This window comes from Camelus ferus, chromosome 31 (genome assembly GCF_009834535.1).
Source record: "Camelus ferus isolate YT-003-E chromosome 31, BCGSAC_Cfer_1.0, whole genome shotgun sequence".
In the NCBI taxonomy this organism is placed as follows: Eukaryota; Metazoa; Chordata; class Mammalia; order Artiodactyla; family Camelidae; genus Camelus; species Camelus ferus.
Window position 1 is genome coordinate 18152513 of NC_045726.1, and position 19915 is coordinate 18172427.

General features: G+C 54.8%; 1 protein-coding gene across 9 annotated transcripts in view; it reads left to right on the forward strand.

Moving 5' to 3' along the window:
* The first annotated feature begins 12083 nt into the window (after window positions 1–12083).
* SEMA4D (semaphorin 4D) overlaps window positions 12084–19915 on the forward strand; it is a 109508-nt gene continuing 101676 nt past the window's right edge. For 4 of the 9 annotated variants that reach the window (XR_004316316.1, XM_032470783.1, XM_032470775.1 and 1 more), the window contains exon 1: window positions 12124–12141. The gene's annotated coding sequence lies outside the window, so the exon portion shown is untranslated. Of the gene's footprint in view, window positions 12142–19915 lie in introns of all 9 variants that reach the window. The other 5 variants (XR_004316315.1, XM_032470781.1, XM_032470782.1 and 2 more) reach the window with 3 other exon arrangements.

The window sequence follows — 19915 nt, forward strand, 5'->3', positions numbered from 1 at the left end:
GACTCAGATGAATGGATGGGAGGACGCAAGAGTGGTACCATGCCAGTGGTGGAATCCACAGTAGGTGTTCATGTGTTTGCTGTGCTGGCAACCTTGACGTCTGTTTGGAAGTTTTCATAAGAAAATGTTAGGGAAGAAACAGATGAACGACCGGGAGACGGGGAGAAGACGTGACAATAGTTGAAAGATGTCAATAGCATTCTGGGAGCTGGAAAACAGATGGATGAGTGGTACCGACTGAGGAGGTCAGGAATGAACACTGCTTGGCCACAGAACCCAGGAAAGTCTCAGGAGTGAGAGAACTTTGAATGAGGCAGTGACCAATATCTAGAGAATTGGGCAAAAATCTTAGAAGCATGAGACTCCGGCGTCCACTCCCATTCTGTTACCTTCTGTCCTCAGAGATGCCAGGGACAGGGGATGGCAGGGGCACAGAAGAGGACTGCTGACCACGGGGGCGGAGAAGCCCTGCGGCCCTGCCCTGCCCCGGCCGGAGGACGGGCAGCGGGCGCAGCCTCATCCTGACCAGGCAGGGGATCGGAGGCCTCTTTCCCCGGGACGTGAACAGCCAAAGAGAAGAGATTTATTAGTCTAGAAGCCGGGGTCCCGGGCCGTGTGCGGTGCCGGCGCAAACACTGCACAGTGAGGTCCTCAACAGGCAGTGAGGGACCCAGCGGTTCACGCGTGGCTCTGAGCCCAGGGTCACCATGAGGGAATCCTTGGAGCAGAAAGAAGTCAGCAAACAGCTCAGCCCCCCGAGGAAAAGGAACTCGGAGGAAATACAGAAAAGCTCACAGCGTTCAAAGACTCCCCCAGGACTAAAGTTAAGATCCTCAGAGAAAAGATACTAGTGTACCCACAAAATACCAACAATCTACTATAAGGAATGAACGCTCAAGAGTAAGAAAGAGCTCTTGAAGTTAAAATTCGGATTGCCAAAGTGAAAAGGCAACAGAAGGGCTCGAAGAAGAAGTGGAGAGACTCTAAAAGTAAACCAAAAGGCAAAAGGGTGGATAATAGAAGAGTTTTTAACCAAAATCATGGCGCAATTCCTGAGGCAAAATACGAGAGTAAATGCAACATTTAGAAGGAGGTTCTAGTGAGAAGTAGCTTCAACAGAAGGCGTGCTACGATCCAGACCTGCATCTATTTATGCTTTAAAATTACGATGCAAACAAATTGAATAGAATAAACAAAATAGGAAGTGACAGCCCCCCTTCTTCCCCCACTTTCCAGCACAATCGATCTTAGCACTTTGCTGCTAAGCACGTTAGAGAATCAATCCACCAAGACTAATGTCGGACTAACGGGAGTCACAGAGAGCAAAGTCAGAGGAGAGGAGATCAGCAAAGAAGCAGTTCGTGGCGTTTTCCTAGAGCGAAAACCACACGGAAAACCCCCACGTCTCGTGCATGGCGTGGGAGCTCAGAGAACCAGGGACAAAGAGGAGAGTTCAGTCGGTTCCAGAGAGAAAGGCCACGGCAGAGCTCTGAGAGTCAGGACGGCCATCGTCCACAACACCAGACACGACCGTAGGAGGAGCTGCATCTTTCAGACACCTGTGAGTGAAAAATACTGCAGCCATGTCGGTAAACAGGGGATGTTGTGGCCCTCAAGCCACCACCCGCCACCGCCACCCCTGACGTGAGCAGGGGAACTCAGGGCACAGACGAGCAGGCAGCCTGCCCTCTGCTGCCACCCCCAGCGGTGCCCCCGAGGGGACTCGGGATGGGAAGGAACAGGACCCTGGCCCCAGAGAGCTAAGGTGCTTGTCAAAGGATTGAGTTCAGTGAGCCCAGACCTTGGCACCTTCCTATACATAGAAAAGCACTACATTCTTTAACTTGAGATGCCTGTTTTTCTTTAATAACAGTGATCTTTTGATGTTCCGACTACCTGGTCTTTGTTGTAAAAGCTCCTGTACATCCTGGCTCCTCCCCCACCTCTTTGGAGCAGACCCTCAGAGGAGTCTGAGAGGCTGTCATCCCGGGCTGAGTCCTCAGATATGTTCACCGAATAAAACGTAACTCTCAACTTTTAGGCTGGCATCCCCATCCTCGAATCTGCTCTGACCGTGCATCTCGCCAGGGCCTCAGGATGGGGTGTGTGGGTGCTCCAACAGAAGGAGGAAGCCAGCTAAAAACGCAAGATGTGGGCCTGCCAAACGGGGGAGGTAGTCCAGGAGAGAGGCGGGCTGGGCTGGGACAGGAAGCCGCGGGCCTGCCTCACGTCAGGCATGGGACAGACGGCAGCCGGCTCCGAGAAGCACGTCTCCGGGAGGAAATGGGGTCACAAGAAATGAGCAGCATCGAACCAATGGAACAGAAAATCTGTGTTATGCTGGAGGCGTGTGCTCAGAAGGAAAAAGCATTAGAAATTCTGGTAAAACAAAAGGGAAAAACAGCAGACGGTGTAGTGGTCGGGCTTGGAGGAACGGGTAAAGGGGGAGGGTGGGGTCTGCTTGTCCTGGCCTTGGGGACACTCCCCTTCAAGGTCGAGTCAGTGGCCCACGATGACATTTCCTCCCCCAGGATGGTTCCATCCATCACTCATTCTGCAGGGAATGACAGCTACAAACTTGTGATCACATTCACGTTCCTTCTGGTTGTTCTGTTTTTTCAATCAACCTACGGAACATTCAGAATGTAAAAAATCACCCCACAGCAAGTGGACGGGGGGAGAAAAAGGTGTAACAGTGGGAGGAGAGGGGTAGGATGTATGAGGGCACTTGCTTCTCATCTCACTCAAATGAAATGGCCTAAAATGAGTCAGAAAAAAGACACTCAAGCCCAGTTTTTGACAATAAACATGCAGCCAACAAAAGGAAGAACTCAAAATAGCGCATGTGTTTTTAAATTGAGGAGGGAGCAAGAGAAGCAGGGACAAGTGAGTGCTAAGTCATCTCTCATCCCGAGAAGCCGTTAGCTACTGTCTGATGCTGATGAATCAGGAAACAGAGCTGTAGGACCTTCTGTTAGAGCTACGGAGGTAGTTATGAGAGTCCAAAAACGGCTTCTCTGAGGCTTGTAATAGGAGGCCGGTGGAGAATGGTTTTTTAACTGGACTTCTATGTTGTTGGATTAAACTATCTTTACCTCGTGCCCCTGTTACTTTGATAGTGGTTTACAATGATTTTAAAAAGAAAGGAGTGAAGGCGAGTTCACGTGCCCACTGCACCACGAGGCCAAACAAACTGAAACATCGGAGTTTGGAGCAGAGAAAGGTTTACTGCAGGGCCAAGCAAGGAGGACGGGGTGGCTCATATCCAAGAAAACCCCGAACTCCTTGAGGGGTCTCAGCAAAGCATATTTAAAGCCCAGGTGAGGGAGGGAGGGGGGTGGCAGGGTACCTGATCAGTTCATGCACAGTTCTCTGATTGGTTGATGATGAGGGAACAGGGGGTCAACACTGTCAACCCCAGGCGCCAGATGGTCTGGGGGCCACGTGCTCTTGACCATCAGGTAGTTAATTTCTTCCCTTTGGTGGTGGTTTTCAGCATCTGAAACACTCAGGAAATATACATGAGATACTATTACCTGGCGCTTCAGGAGGAGCTCCCGCAGAGGACACGGGGAGGGGCCTGACCCTGGAATGCCCCACAGGGGCCTGCTCAGGTTACAGAAGCAGGGCTGTATATGTGCACATTGAAGGGTGTCCATGAGTGAACTGCAGAATAAAATTTAATTGCACAGTCCCATTTAAAACTAAATAACAAAGCAAGAGAGAGAAATCCACACCAGACCTCTTAGAAGAGTATGTGTATATGTAATAGAAAGAACAAATATGACTCCATATTAGATCTGTTCCTTTGGCTTTAACCCTCTGCCCTGTCCCCTGTGCTTGGTCCTGCTGGTTCTGCACCTTTTGTAAAAGACTGTTGCCTAGAGCCTGATAAAGACAGGAGAGCCCATTCTCAAGGGCTCTGGCCTTTAAGGGTATAACCCTTTTCCATTCATACAAAGCTAAAACGTTGCAGAACAGAAAATAACGTTTGTCTTGTTGGAGGTTTTGCAGGGACACCGTGACCTGACCCACGTGGACGGCTGCAAGACATAGGATTCCGACACCGAGAAATTTGCAACAAACACACCCCCTCCCCTTTTTAGTATAAAAAGAGCCTGAGTTCTGACTCAGGGAAGATGGTTCTCCAGGACATTAGTCTGCCATCCTCTCAGTCTGCCGGCTTTCCGAATGAAGTCTTTATTCCTTGCCCCAACACCTGGTCTCCCGATTTATTGGCCTGTCGTGCGGCGAGCAGAACGTGTTTGGATTCAGTAATGCATAGTTACGTGTTTGTTTGAGGACGAACAAGGCTTGGAAGAAAAAGCACCAAAGTGCTAAGATTGATTGTGCTAGAAAGTGGGAGAAGGAGTGTTGTCACTGCTCATTTTGTTTATTCGATTTAATTTGACTCCTTTTGAGATATCTGCATAATAACTTTAAAGCATAAATGGATGCAGTTCTGCCCTGCAGTGTGCTTTCTTTTGAAACTGGCTTTCACTAGAATCTCCCTCTAAATGTCTCTTTTACTCCTGTATTTTGCCTCAGTAATGGAGATTGGTTAAAACACAATCTTTGCAAACATACTCTCTTTCAGAATGACTTTGGTTCTGTTGTGTAAAACACCAGCTGAGCACTTTGCAGGCAAGCATGAGATGTTGGCGTCGGAGACAGTTGTCCTGTCCCCGGAGGGGAGCGTGTGGGAGCCGGATGGTGGGGGCCAGGAAGGTGGCGGGTTTGATGGTCCCGTAATGCTATACAATAGCCTGATTTGAAAACGGTTTGTATTTCTGCGATAAAAATGAAAAGACTTTTGATTGCTGCTAGCAACTCCAGAGTTCCTAGGAGGTGAAATCTCTCAGTTCAGCATCTTCATAAAACCTTTCAGAACTGGATCACAACAGGTCAGGTATTGCCATCTGTGGGCGTGAGGTGTTTTCATTCAAAGCTAACTATTTCCTCTGTTCTGCTAGGGCAATAAACAGCACGGCGGACTCAGCGCTCAGTGAGTGCCTCCGTCAGATACGGTGACGGGTCCTGAATGAGAGGAAAAGGCAGGTGCAGAGACTCACGCCAATAGATAATAAGTGAAGCTCGGCGATGCTGCGAGAGGAAGGCTGTCAGTCTCCAGAAGGCCTGAGTCAAGAGCCGTAGACAAAAAACCACGGGTTAGTGCAGTGGGGGCAGGCCTTCCACTTGTCCCTCTGAGGACGCTAATTCTTGGTACCTTCCAAGTCTCTGATTAATCAGAGGGGAGCTGGATCATGAAGTTCCCTGTCCCCAGGGTAGCCAAGGTGGGCAGGAGATTAAGGGGTGGCCTGCAGTTCTTGGGGCAGGCGGCTTACCCACCATGTGGTCCAATCAGTGCCTGGGTTTGCACAGAACCTTCTGACCCGTCTGCGTGCAGAGAGGCAACACAAGGACGTCCCAACGCCAGGGTCTAAATCTGGCCTCAGAAGGGCACAACCATTGAGGAACGAACAAAACCAGCCCGACCCTGTTTCCTGTCTGACAAATGAGGCCAGCACGCCTGCCCTGCGTGCGTGTCTGTTTTGAGGAGCCCCAGCCCGGGGGTGTCAGGGATGCCACTCCACCTGCTGGCAGCCTCTGCCCATCAGTGCAGGTGGGAGGCCGGCCCAACCCCAGGCACGGCCTCCAGGGAGCGTTGAATGTGCCGCCATTGTAACTCCACAACCCCTTTCTTTACTTTTTTGCATTTTGTTGATTTCTGATTGAGGTGTAACTTACAAACATGAGCGCAGAAAGCCTCAGGGCAGAACTCAATGAATTTTGGCATGTGTATATGTTACCGAGCCCAAGCTCATACTTCTCGCCACATGACAGGCCAATAAACTGGGGGACAAGTTGTTGGGGCAAGGAATAGTGACTTTATTCGGAAAGACAGCAGACCGAGAATCTGATGAACTAGTGAACCATCTTCCCTGAGTCAGAATTCAGGCTCATTTTATACTAAAAGGTGAGGAGGTGTGGTTGGTTGTTGTAACTTCTTGGTGTAGGAATCCTTTGTTCTTGCAGCTGTCCATGTAGGTCAGGTCACAACTTTCCTGTAAATCTCCACCAAGACAAATGTTATTCTCTGTTCTGCAACTCTTTATCTCTATATGAATGGAAAAGTGGTATAGCCTTAAAGGTCAGAGCCTTGAGAATGGGCTCGCCTGTATATTCCAGGCTAAAGGCAACATTCCTTTACAAAAGGTGCAGAGTGAACAGGGTGAAGCCTAGAAAACAGGGCACAGGGATAAAGCTAAATAAATGCAGATCTAATATGGAGTCAGATTTGTTCTTTTCTGTTAAGTGTATGAGAGTTCCAGTTGCTCTGCAATCTCACCAGCATTTGGTGTCTGAGATTTTAGATATTCCAGTGGCTGAGTCGTGTCCCACCTACCTTTACAACAGCACTAAATACACTAGCGTGTGTGTGGCAGTTTCTAACTGTCCACCCATATTTACTCCCACGTTCATAACGTGATGAACGTTCAGCTGGGCATGCAGTCACTCAGTTAGCAACTACGTGTCTGCGCCTTCCTCGTGGCTCCGTGTGGCCCCGGGACTGAGTTCTGGTCAACCGTATGGACAGAGGTGCTGCGGGCCACTTCCTGGTCTACAGAATTACACGAGCATCCTCTTCTTCCCTCCAGTCAGACGGGATGACAGAGCTGCCTGCAGTCCTGGTCTGCTTGTCTCCCTCGGCTATGTTACGTAGGAAGGTAATAAACCCCTATCTTGGTGAAACCACTGTGTTTTATATATATTTTTTTTTAATGAAGCAGGTCATGCTGCCCCCAAAAGAACGCGCAGTGATTACTCAGTTACCCTCTAACACAACAGGGTGGCGGTGTTTTTGTCTGCTCAGCAGCACCTGTCCGCTGGAGTGTTGCTCCCCCACCAGCCCTGAGGTTCTGTGAGATTATGGACCACGCCCCGCCGAGGACATAGGGGTGCAGCCCCCGGTCTGACCGGTGGTGGTTCCCGGCTCTGTCCAGGGTTTAAGTCCATGGGATAGGCATGGGACCCAACAGAGCCAGCCGAGGCCCTTGCCTGGGACTCGCAGTCTGGCAAGAAAGAGTCTTTGTCACCGTTTTCAACTGAGGCTGCCAGTGACCTTATGGCAGGAGAGTGAAACCAACCCCGGAGCAAGAGCAGAGCCAATCAGAGAAAGGAGAGGAGTCAGCAAGACGAGGAAGGCCACCAGTGGCATCTTCGCCCCCGGATCTCACTGCACCTGCAGCACCTTTTCATGTAAATGAGCCAGAAGTTTGAGCTGAATTTCTGTCTCTTGCAGCCGACAGTCCCATCTCCTTCATTAATGCAATTTACATGTTTAAGGGCGATTGACTTTATATAAGCATTTGTGCTGGGTAGACGAGACCCGAGGCCCCTTCCCTTTAAAATAGTAAGTTTTAATCTGGGTAGACTTTGAGGGGCCCGTCCAGATGGAATTTACAGAGGAAAAAAAATAATTGTATCCCGTCCCCTCCCCACTAACCTCTAACTGAAATTAAGCATTTTTCCCAAGTATCAGTGCAGGCAACAGAATGCAGTCACGTTGGCCAAATGGGCAACTTGCCCTCAGCATAAATCACAGATATTTGCACATCACATCTCAAAATACTAGGCAGCTTTGTCACGACTTCAGAATTACTAGTTATCAGGCCTGCTGCTAGAGCGTGCAGCTCGGTGTGTGAATCACGAAGCCAACGGATCACATGTTATTTTGATAATTGGATTTCAGGCAAATAGGTTTCCGTTCTAATCCTGTACTTTACTTTATGCGTTTAAAAGCATATTCTGAAAAGAGGTCAAGAGTTCACTAAGCTCTCGAAGCTCAAAACGAAGACCAGGCTAAAAAGAAACACACCAAGAGACCACTGCAGGGGCCCTGCTGCTGGCTGTGATTGAGAGCCAGCAAGGTGACATCACAGTGGGAGGGGGCGCTCGGCTCTGCCCGGGGGTCAGGGGGAGGGAGAAAGGATGCTGGGCTGTACAGGAGGGCGTTGGGGTGGGGCCTCGGGCAGCTGGCGATGTAGGTGGCCTTCGGGGGTCAGGGAGGCTGCAGGTCAATCGAGGACACCAGCTCTGGTTAAAGTTAATGGTCAGCCGGGGCGGCATGCCAGCCTGCTGCTCTGTGTCCCCGATTTCCACTCTCACTGGATCCAATGGGGGTAGTGCTCGGCTGCATTCACCAGCCCCGCTCCCAGGAATATTTACACTCCGGGCACAGGACAAAGGAAGCCTTGATAAACCTCGCTGTTCGTGTAGCAACGTGGAAAGCGCTGGGAAAGAGAGTGCGCGAGCGCTAGATTACAGCCCTTAACCAGAGCGAGTCAGTACTTAGTGGTCTGACAGCTAACATGCTGCGCAGGGCACACAGAACAATGAGGATGGCTGGCGAGGCCTTCATTTATATGCCGCTTTCAAGGAAAGAGCCCTCCACGGCCTGTGGGGGTCCCAGGATGTCAGTGGCACATGACACTTCCCTCCCCAATGGAAGAGGGTGCTCTGACAAGGAGATGCCTGGTGGAGGCCCAAGAGGACCTCTCATCTTAAAGAGGCTGCCAGGAAGTGGGCCTTCTCTGGGGTGGGGGAAGGAAAGTGAGGGGTGGGGCGACAGTCATGCCATCGCAGCCACGGCAGCACTCAGGGCGGTCCCCTGCATCCCAGGGGCGCTTCAGGTCACATTCAAAAGACATTTCCCTGGACCTGGAAGCAAGCGGACAGAAGCTCCCCAGACGTCACCTCAGCCCCTAGGGCCCCCTTCTCTGGGGACCACTGCCCTTCACTTTGCCAGCCCACGTGCTAAGCCCTCGTGTGCCAGCTGGGGCCCCGGGGCTGCACCCTTGGCTGCAGGTGAACAGCACAGACACCAGCTCTTCTAGAAGCCATTTCCTCCCTTGCTCAAACCCTCCCAGTGTGGATGGTCTTTAAAACTGCTCCCCGCCAACCACACACCAGTTCCGCTGCACACGGGGCAGCAGAGGCAGAGAAACGGGCGTGTCTCCTCACGTCCGCTTGGGCCACGGTGCAGCCCCAGCGCAGCCGCACGTCTAAGCTGCCACGCTGAGTTTCTCCTCCCGTGGGACTGAAATATCGTCAAGGCAGTCACCCAGCTCAGCAACATGGACAGGCAGCAACGCGCTGACGGGTGGAGAAAGGATGTAGAGAGACTTCACAAAATGGGACCCGCGTATCCGAACATTTGGCATTTCTGGGGAAGCCAGCAGACAAATGGGTGGAGATGATTGTGTTTGATGTGTTTCAGTTTAGTGTCGGGATGGGGTGGGGAGAGGGTCAGGGGTGACACAGATCACCACCCCCGTGGGAAGGGATAAATCGGGAATTTGAAAACTGCACTTTTTGGGGGGGGGTGGAAATGTTAGCTTCTTTGATTGTGGTGGTGGTTTCATGGGTGTCTGCACCTATCAAAATCCATTAAATTGTACATCTGAAATGTCTGTAGTTTGCCGCACAGGGACCATACCACAGCAAAAGTGTTAAGGAAAATAAAATAAAATAAAATAAAATAATAAAAAAAATTACATACCATAAAGGAAAAAAAGATTACCATTAACCCCTGTGCAGGGGGGTTCCTTTGGTTCTTCTGACGTACAGGTTTAAAATGTCCCGTAATAGCATGTAAAACATTGACAAGAAGAAGAAAAAGACAAACCAGGTCACTTTGTGTGGCCTGGATGAGTGATGGGTGCTGGGTGTTGGGAAAGTGCTGTCATTTCATTGATCGTCCCCTAGTTCCTTTACACAAACGAGGAAGCGGGTGAAGGGAGGGTTACGACTGATTGTCGAAGGTGCTGAAGCCGAAAGCCCCAGCCCCAGGTCGGGGTGCTAAGTGGGTCTCCGCTTTGCCCGGATGCCCTTCGCTCTGCCCTGCGTGCGGTGCACTGCCCGGTACCTCACTAAAGACGGCGTGGCGATGTCTAACAGCTGGGGGACGTTTCAGGGGTCACCCCTGCGGCAGGCCCCCTCCAGCAGGTCCCGCCGTGGCCCCAGAACCTGTCTAGACGCTGGCGCTGTCAGACATGCTCGTCCGGCGGGGGCCGGCTCCGCCGGCAGGCAGGCCTGCCAGAAAGCGCTCACAAGTGGGAGGAAATCTCCTCTTTAATCTAATTTCCACCCATCTGTCCTCGTTCTGCCCTTCATAACCCCACAGGGTAATGCTTCTTGCTGGACAGTTTTGCAAATATTTGGATTCCGCCGTCTTGTCCTCTACACATTGATCTTCCAGGCTGAAGGCGCCCCATGTGTCAGCCACCCTCCCACGGCCTGCTGGTGGCTGTCCTTAGACCCCAAGCAAGGGCACCGTGTTCTAGATGTGCCCGGCTGGGGAGGAACGCAGGAGAGTCCCCCTAACTGCAATTCTTGCTCTTCTGGATGCTAAGAATGGTCCCTTCACAGGGCCTGGGGTGCTGTTGAAACAGCCCTGCCCTGATCTCCTCCCATCGATTGTTAATCCAAATGGGATGGGAAATGCAGATTCACTGACTTCTCCCCCTGGAAGAGAGCTCGGAAAGGTAATCTCCCCCTACCTTCCCTGTAACAGTAGTCAACAGTGAACGCAGGGCACATGGTGCTGCTGGGTGTACCCAGGATCCTCTCTTGGATGCTCAGCAACCCGTGGAGGTAACCTCACCTGGGAAAGGCAGGACAGTGCTCCCCACTGCACCCTGGAAGCATCAGAGCCAAGACTCAGCCCGGAGTCTATTGGATTCCAGACTCCCAGTCAGGATCCCCTCCCACAGAGGCAGAGCACATGAGCTCCCGCCCACCCCTACCCGCACCCTCTGCACTAACTTTGCCATCTCAGTTTCACTGGCCCTAAGGTCTGGCTCTAGGAGGTCCAGCACGGAAAGGAAGGAGGCCTCGGAAGGGAAGAGAGGCTCTTGGGCCCATTGTTGGTCACTGAAGAACAGCTTTGCTTTTAAACTCTAACTCTGGCTCACAGCAGCTTGTGGGATTCAGGAAAGTGGCCTCAGATGCCCTGGGAGGGCACCCGCAGCCTGGGGATCTACGGCCAGGCCTGGTGGGGGAGCACCCTGACTCTGACAAGTGGGGAAATCCTGGCTGGCTCATCGGGAACTGTGCCTGTTTCTCCAGACCGCGTCCAGGCCAGCCACCCTCCCTGGCTTGTCACTTCTTCCTCTACGGCAAAGGGTTTAGAGCAGGCTTCTGAGGGCACCCAGGTCCTCAGACCCGTGGGTTAGTATAAATGCGTGTCACTGGGGTGTAGAAATGGCGAACACTTAGCAGACAGTTGCCGTGAGGGCAGCAGAAGGCACCTGGCGCCCTCACCCTGAGAAGACAATGGTGGGGGTCTTGTTTTGGAACGTTCTCATCCAAGTCAGATTTGCTCAGAAGCAGAGAAGCAAGTGTGCGGGGAGCCCACATGTTCGTCCACACGTTTGTGCAGGTCACGTGGCCACCAGAGCTGCACCAGGGCCTGGGGGTTCGGAAACCTTGGAGACTTCAGGGGGCCTGGAAAGGGTGAGGTCAGGTCAGGCTCCCAGAAGGGGCACGCTGCCCCACTAGCAGGTGGTGAGAAGGAGGTCGCGGGGCACTTCATCAGACCCGGCGTTGATCCCAGCAGAGGCCTGGCCAAGGCAGGGTGTGGCCTCTGGGGGCGCGGCGGGCAGGAGAGGAAGGCGGGAGGTGGGGAAGGAGGAGCACGGAGGGGAACTGCGGAGGTGGGAGGGAGGTGCGGAGGGAGGTGCGGTGGGAGGCGGCAGGGCCGGGGGGGGGGGGGGGGGGAGGGCAGGAGTGGAGGAAGGTGAAGAAAGGGGAGGGCCAAGGGGCGGGGCGGAGAGGGTGGGGGAGAGAGGAGGGCGGGGAGCCGGGCACGGAGTAGGCGGAGGGCGGGGAGAGGCCGAGGGCGGAGGGAGGAGGCGGGAAGGGGAGGAGGGGAGCGGGGGAGGGGCCTGCGCGCCGCCCCGCGCCCTCCCTCCCGCGCCGGCCTCCGCGCCCTCGCGCGCCGCAGCATCCCCGCGCCGCCGGGCCGCGCCGCCCCTCCGAGCCGGGCCTCCGCCGCCGCCGCCGCCGCCGCCATTCCTGCGACCGCGCTCGCCTGGCCGGGCGCCGCTGGGGCCGCGCCGCCGGGACGCACCGCGCCAGGTAAGGGCCGGCGGGAGGAGGTGGGGAAGCGGGCCGGACAGGTGCGCGGGGTCGGCGGCGCCCTCCCCGGCCCCGGCTCCGGAGCCCCCGCCCGGCGCCCCGACCCCTGCCGGGACCCCCGGCCCCTCCGGGAGTCCCCTTCCCGGAGCTCCCTGGCTCCTCCCCGGACCCCTCGCGGAGCCCCTCCCTGGCCCCCCAGGACCCCTCCCCTCCGCGGCGCCCTCCCGGCCCCGGCGCGCAGGTGGCGCGGCGGCGCCGGGGGGCCCCGGGCGCGTGGCCCGGGAGCGGGGGCGGCGCGTTCGGCCAGGCCCGCGGCTCCTGCCCGCCCGGCCCCCGCCCCACTCCGGCCACTCAGGCCCCGCGCCGGCGCCACGGCTTCTGTTTCTGTCGCGGAGGCCGCGGCCCCCGGGGGCTGGACCCGGAGCCGCGCGCTCAGACAGGTGGGGCAGGTCGGGCCGGCGGTGAGCGCTGCAGGCCTCGGCTTCCTCTAGGGCTCTGGCTGCGGGGTTCCAGAGCAGACACGGAGCGTCAGCAGCCTGAGCTCGGGGCTGCACCTGTTGCAGCCGCCTGGCGAGCTGCAGGAGGCCGAATCCGCTGCGGTGTCGCCAGTGCCAGCGTGGAGAGGGGACTTGGGTCGCGGTGGTCCTCTTCGTTTATTTGATTTCGTGTTGGGAGGTTGGGTGCGTGGGGGTCCGTATAGGCGGGCAGTTCACCGACAGTGCGGCCTGTTGTCCGTAGCTGGGCCCTGCTCTCTGGGGGCGTCAGCCATGTGAAGTTGTTCTGGTTCTGACTTGGAAACCTCCCCTTGTGTTAAGCACATCCAGGACCTGGGGACTGTGGCCAAGGGGCTGCCCTCCCCCCGGGCACCCCCTCCTTGTGAGTCTGTTCAAGTCCACCAGGCACAACGGAGCGGAAGTTTCCTTTTCAAGAGGTGAAGTGACATCCGTGGCCTGTCATCTTATATCTGCCCCAGGCCTGGGGCCTGCCTTCTGGCCGCCTGGGCGCTGTTCTTTGGGAATGCTTACTGTGTCCCAGAAACAGACTGCCTCGGCCAGCTCTGGGCCCGGGATTCTGGCAGGGATAATGCCCCGATTGTCCCTTGAGCCACTGGTGTCTGTGCACATCGTCTGCAAGAATAAAGCAGGCCTGCTCTGAGTACTCTGGGTACCGGGTCTTACCAGGAGTAAAACCCGCAGGAGAAATGAGGGGACGGTGAGGGACACACTGGGGCCATTCTGTGGCCCGAAGAGGCCAGATCTTCAGAAGTTTAAAAAAACAACGTTTGTAGTGCAACCAGCAGGTAAACCAAATAAAGAAATAAAACCGAATTGCTGGCATGAGATGCAGCTCTGCCCGGGTCCACTCATGCACTGTGTTCCAGGACCACGAGCTGCCACGGGAGTGGAACCGGCTCCCTGTGGTTGCTGGAAAGTGCAGGCTTGCAGAGAACCCCTCCACTGGTAACGAGGGTGGGGAGGGGCGGGGCTCAGGCAGCCTTCCTCAGGGTCCTGGCAGGTGGCACACCCACCCGGGCTGAGGAGTGGGGTGCAGGCCCATCCTGCACAGCCGCCCAGTGGGTCTGGGGGGCTGGGAGCTGACCTTAATGACATCATTTACTTGCGATCTGTTCCGTGTGGGTTATACAAGGCGGATTTCATCTCATCCGCTTTCCCCACACCAGTCGGGGATGTCTAGGCCAGGCTCGGGAGTGCACGCTGATGTCTGGCTCTGAGTGGGGGGGGGAGGACCATCCGCTGGTGCCAGCACATAGCAAAATCAATAATGCATTGCAAAGATCAATGGTTTTCTCATCAATCCTCTGTGCTTGTAGACGGAGCCTGCCTCTTCCACACTGAGCATGGACAGGCCCTGGCCTCCCACCCTTCCCTCTGGGTTCCTTTACTGCTGGTGGGGGAGGGATGGGTGGGGCCGGGAGGGTGGCCAGAAGCCTCCACTGGACCCCGTGTCTTGTGTGGTGAGCCTGGGACCAGAGCTCCTGGGTTGGCAGTTGGGACCCACGTCGTCCCCCCCCCCCCGCCCCCAACCACCATGCGTCCCCAGTGTCCCTGGGTTAGGACTGAATTGGCTTCCTGATTGTTCCATAATTAACAGCGATTTTCCTCTTCATGCTATGAATTTGTTCAGTTAAAACTTCTGGGAAGGAGATGTGGTAGGAAGTGGCTCCCAGTGCCCCTGCGCCCCCCCATCCCCTGCCCCCAGGCTCTGTCTGGAGTGGCAGCAGTGACCAGTTAACCATCCAGGCCTGCAGGGTGGGGTGGAGCTGGCCATGTGAAAATGTACAAATGAATCTGCCATCCGTTTGGCAGCTGAGGGAGCTGCTGGGAGAAAGATGTCTGTCTAGTTTCTGGCGGGGGGCAGTGATTTCTTTCCAGACATTTCTCCATCCCAGAGGCGAGATGGAAGGAAGGTGGCCAAGAAGGAGAAGTGGCAGGGGTGGGAGGTCCTCACCCTCGGTCCTGGGAGTGCCCGGGGCTCAGCAGGTGCAGCTCTGCCTGCACCCCTGGGCCCCGTGGCCGTCTGGGGGCGTCTTGGGGTGTCCCCCGAGAGTGAGACCCGTCAGGCAGGCCCTGTCGGCCTGCCTGCTGTCGAGAGGAGATGTGGGGAAGTGCAGACTTATCAGGAGAAAGTATCTTCTGACTCGGCCAAGTGGAGACAGCGTGCGCGTGGGCCCCGCCTGGAGCTGGGGTGGCGGTCCTTTACAGCACGCCTGTTAAGGTGATCATTGAGATAAGCAGACTGGCTCATCCCAGTTCCTTGGAGTGGCTCCCTGTCCAGCTCCATGACCCTTCCTGAGTGCACGGATGTGCGCCTGGCTCTGCTGTACGTGGGCCTGGCGTGACAGCAGCTCCAGATGTGATCCTCCAGTGGGACAGAGTCCCTTACTGGGTCTAAAACCTCAGATGCTGTCCATGAAAGTGAAGACTGCATGCCGTCCCCCTGATCGCTTTTGAGTAGCACCCCAAGATTGCAGGCTCTGAACAAAATGCAGTCAATCAGCGTTTGGCCCGAGAATCACTCCTTTCAAAAATTAAGGTGTTTGTGAGACACTTGGACATTTGTTGAGTGGATGATGAATTTAGAGAGTAGTTATATCCTGTAATAACAACATTGTGCTTCTGTTAAAACCACCTTTACCTTCTAGCGATAGGCACTGGGGTGTTTGCAGAGGAAATGATACAGCATTTGAGATCCGTTTCAGATTAGCACGGGCGGGAGGTGGTTGGGGTGTGGAGCGGACAGGATTGTCTGTGGATGGGGGGTTGCTGGCTCCGGGTGAGGGTACCAGAGGGTCCGTTACTCTGTTCTGTCTACTTCTGTGTATTTTTGAAATTCTTTATCATGAGAAGTTAATAATCTAAGAATCGCATTTCCCCCCAAAAACATGCTATAGGATCTTTCACTTCATGAAATAGTTGAGCCTTTAAAAGAAGTGCCCCTATACTCACTGAAAACACTGCTCCTTCGTGTAGAATGTGTGGGATTAGCCCATTTGCTGCAGGTGTAGTGGTGAGGTGTGGAAGCACCTGGAAGGACCCACGGTGTTTATTGAGCAGATAATTATGGGGTGCCCACCGTGGATGAGTGGAGTAGGCACTGCTCCAGGCTTGGGACACAGCTCCGCGCAGAAGTGACTGTCCAGTTAGCGACAGGGGTGGGAGGGACGGTGTGTGTGGGAGGGGGTGTGGGCTTGTGTGCTGGAGGAGGGAGGAGGAAGTGGAACCTGTACCTTCCCCACCCCAGCATGTACTTCTGTGTGGCTTGTTTCCTTTACAATGGGATTGTTTTTGCAATTATCAAAATAATTTTTCGGAAGGGGTCCCCATTAGGGAATAGAATATCCTATTTTAAATATTAAATTTCCAAGTCTAAATTTAAATCGATTCTAAATGGACTCTATTTGTAGAAATTCAGGTTCCCACCCAGCGGAATAACAGACCACGTGGCTTAAATGAGGCACTCGGTGAATCGATGGTCACTGATGCTCTGAACTCGTGCCCTGGGGGCCGTGAGAAAAAGCCATTGATATGCTGACCTCGGCGACGGAGGAAACAAGACCCAAACCCTGGAAAGGAAGCAGCGACAGCGCCCCTCGACGGGGGCGGGACGCGGAGGCACCGTCCTGGGCGGGGCGGGGCGGGGCGGGGGCGGGGGCGGTGGGTGGGGAAGGCGCTCAGCTCAGACCCACCACGGCCCTGGTCTCAGTGGAGAAGCACATCCCCTCCCGTGGAACCTGGCCCAGAAAGCAAAGCAGAGGCGGTCCAGGGCCCTCGGGGCGGTTCCCCTGCCGGCTGGACGACCGGCCAGGGTGGGCTGCCGCTGGTTCTCAGCAGTGCTGCTTCCTCATTTAGTAGAAGGTGTGCTACGTGGCTTTAATCTTCACCAGCGAGCAGACATAAAAGTGCTAAGTCCACGAAGTGAGAAGGCGCATGTTGCCTGGAATCCTAGGGTTTTGTTTTTTGTTTTCTGTTTTTCTGTCCTGTTGCAAGAAATTCGAGTTGCCTGAGCACGAGAATATAACCTTCTTTGATCTAGCACTTGGGTGTTTTTGGCTCTGGTGCGTGTTTTGATTTTGTTTGCAAGGATGCTCTGTCCCCCGCCCCACCCCGCGGCCTGCCCTGAACCAAGACCTCAGCTGGACCCCGCTCCGGGAGTTTTGCTTGTAGCTCTTGCTGACTGGAGTTCTCCGTGGCTGTGGGAGGGCACGGCCAGGCCAGCAGCCAGGTGGCTCTTCTCTGGGCCTGGGGTCTTCTCTGCCTGCCCGTGAGCCGCCTGCCAGCAGAACGCGCCGTGAGCACTTGGCCGGTTTTCCATTCAGATCAGACACGTTCCGTGCACCCCAGGCACAGAACCCAGAGGCCCGAGTACAGCTGTGCCGTCCAGGCACCTCGGGAACACAGCAGGCCCATGTCCTTTGTCGGCCAGGTCCCATCATCCCATCATTTCTTTGGTGGGGGGGTAATCAGATTTATGTATTTACTTACGTATATGTTTTTTTAACGGAGGTGCTGGGGATTGAACCCAGGACCTCATGCGTGCTAAACACGCGCTCTACCACCGAGCTGACCCCTCCCCCAGATCAGGTCATCTTTCTTGAGGTGAAGGAATTGGATACCCTTTAAAAAAATTTAATTATGGAAAATTTCAAACACATGCACAAGTCAAGAAAGTGGTAAAAATTACCCGCCCCCTCCCCGTACCCATCACCCAGCTCCAACTACTGTCAGCATTTCGCCATTCTTTTTTCACCTGTTCCTCTTGGTTTTTGGAGCATTTAAGCCAATCCCAGACCGCATGTTATTTCACCTGTAAATTTCAGCGCTGATCCTCCTACGTAAAGACTTAGACTTAACGTGGCAGCAGATCCATTATTGCTCCTAAGGAAAGTAGTAATAATTACTTAGCATTATTTCTTAAAGTGTTTGGTTTTCCCCCGTTGTCTCCAGAATGTCTTCTTACAGTTGGTTTATTGAATTCAGTCCATACATTACAAAATCTGGTTGTGTCGGTCCTATACAATTTTTGAGCGGGGCAGGGGGATATTTCTTAATTAAGAGAACATTACTGCTGGGTGGTCAAAGACATTCCTCTCACAGGAGTTGGATACCTTTAAGGCCCCTTTCAACTTGCAATTTGTCCGCTGTTTGGAGTCTCACTGCTTCCCCCTAGCAAGTGTTTCTTGAGCTCCACTTACAGCAAGAAACCGAGAGACAGAAGGTCCTGCCAACTTGGCACTTACAGTCAAGCAGCAGGTGATGGAAGGCCGAGGAGAGGAAGTAAATCAGAATAGGTCATGTGTCAGGGCCATAATGCTGTGGAGAAAGAAAGTGTGGGTCCAGGTGCTCAAGGGAGCCAATGGTTTGGGGGTGTTTGAGGTTTGAAATCAGGTGGCTGGTGGGCTGATGGAGGAGGTGCCCCAGGGGGACGTCCAGGCACACTTTAGCTGGGCCGGAGGCTGGGTGTGGTGAGAGAGGGGAGTGGCCTCACGCAGGTGGTGGGCTCTGGCTGGGTTCTGGGTGGGTTGTGACGATGGAGCCGATGGGATGGTTGGAGCAGTGGAGGAGTCCGGGGTGACCCCGAGACCCTTGGCACAGGCAACCCAAGGGAGGGAGTCAGCAGCACCCCCCGATGGCTGCCGGCGGGCAGAGTGGCTGTGGGGCATTCGGGAGGACGGCTGGCTCTCCAGGCAGCACCGTGAGCTCCACTGCTGTCCCGGTGGAGGTGGCGAGGGGCTGGCCAGGCGAGCGGGGCTGGGGCTTGTGGGAGCGGCCTGGCTGCTGCTGGCACACAGGTGGTATTTTTAAAGCTGTGAGTCAGCACGAGATGTCGGGGGAGCCGGATGGATGGAAGAGAGGAGAGGTCCAAGGTCAAGGGACCAAGAATGAGGTCCATCAGGGCCGGAGAAAGCCAGGGGTGCCTGGGGCAGCTGGGCCATGGGCAGGACGTGCGTGGGGGGGAAGGGCTGCCTGGCCGTGGGGTCCAGTGAGGTGAGGACTGGGAGCTGACCTTGGACATTAACCTTGGCAACACGGGGGTCACTGGTGTCCCGATGGGAGGTGCTGGGGGTGTGGTGGGCCTGGAGTTTGCGAGGGGGGAGAGGGGGAGCTCAGCACAGCAAGAGTGGCCACTATTTTGAGAATTCTGCTGTGAAGAGGGGGCTAAATGGGGGAGGGGCTGGTGGGCATGAGAGGCTGAGAGAAGGCTCGCACGTCAGGCTTCTGTCTGCAGGGAAGGATGGAGTACAAGGGAGTGATGAAGACATTGGGGGTGGCACTTGCTGGAGTCCTTAGTCGGGGCAAGGGGTGGGGGCAGACGGGAGGCCAGCTGTTCCCCCAAAAGCTTCCATTGACCTGTAAAGTGCACCCCCTCTGCTTGGCCCTGTGGTCCCCAGACAAGGGAGAGGGGCTGGGACATCAGAGTGGTTATGGAAGCTTACCTTTTTTTTTTTTTTTTAATATTTTTGGAGGGGGGAGGTGATTAGGTTTTATTTTTATTTACTTTTAGAGGGCGTGCTGGGGATTGAACCCAGGACCTCGTGCGTGCTAAGTGTGCGCTCTGCCACTTGAGCTGTCCCCTCCCCCCGCCATGGAAGCTTGCGACAGCAGAGCCTCTGAGCACGGCCGAGGGTGTCCAGGGGTGATGCTCTCAGCCCTCCACCCTGGCCACCAGTGATCTGCCGAGAGTCGATGGTTGTAGATGAGGTCTGTGTCTTCAGAGTCCAGGGCGGAGGCACGCGTTGTGGACTCTGCGTCCGGCTTGTTCCCCTTGGCACAGTGTTCCCGAGACTCCCGGGTGGCGTCGTGTGTCAGTACTTCACATTGCTTATTGCTGAGTCCTGTTTCGTCGAGGGGCTGTGCTGTGGTTTGTTGACCCATTCACCTGTTGGCGGGTGTTCAAATTACTTCCTGTTCGAGGTTATTGGGAAGAAAAGTGCTGTGAGCTGCAACTCAGCCCAGGAGGAAGAACAACCAGGTAGAGCGTGAGTGCACGTACCTGGTAGACGGATGACAAATAAGCACGTGGAAGGGCGCTCAGCACCGTTAGTCACCAGGGGAGCGCGCATCCCAACCACACTGAGCTGCCACTTCCCGCCCGCCAGACCGGCTTCTGTCAAAAAAAATGGAAAATGTTGGTGAGCATGTGGAAAAACTGCAGCTTTCGTATGTTGCTCTGGAGTGTGAAATGGGGCAGCGGCTTTGGAAAACAGTTTAGAGATTCTTCATAAAGTTAAGTAGGGAGTTGTCATACGACCTGG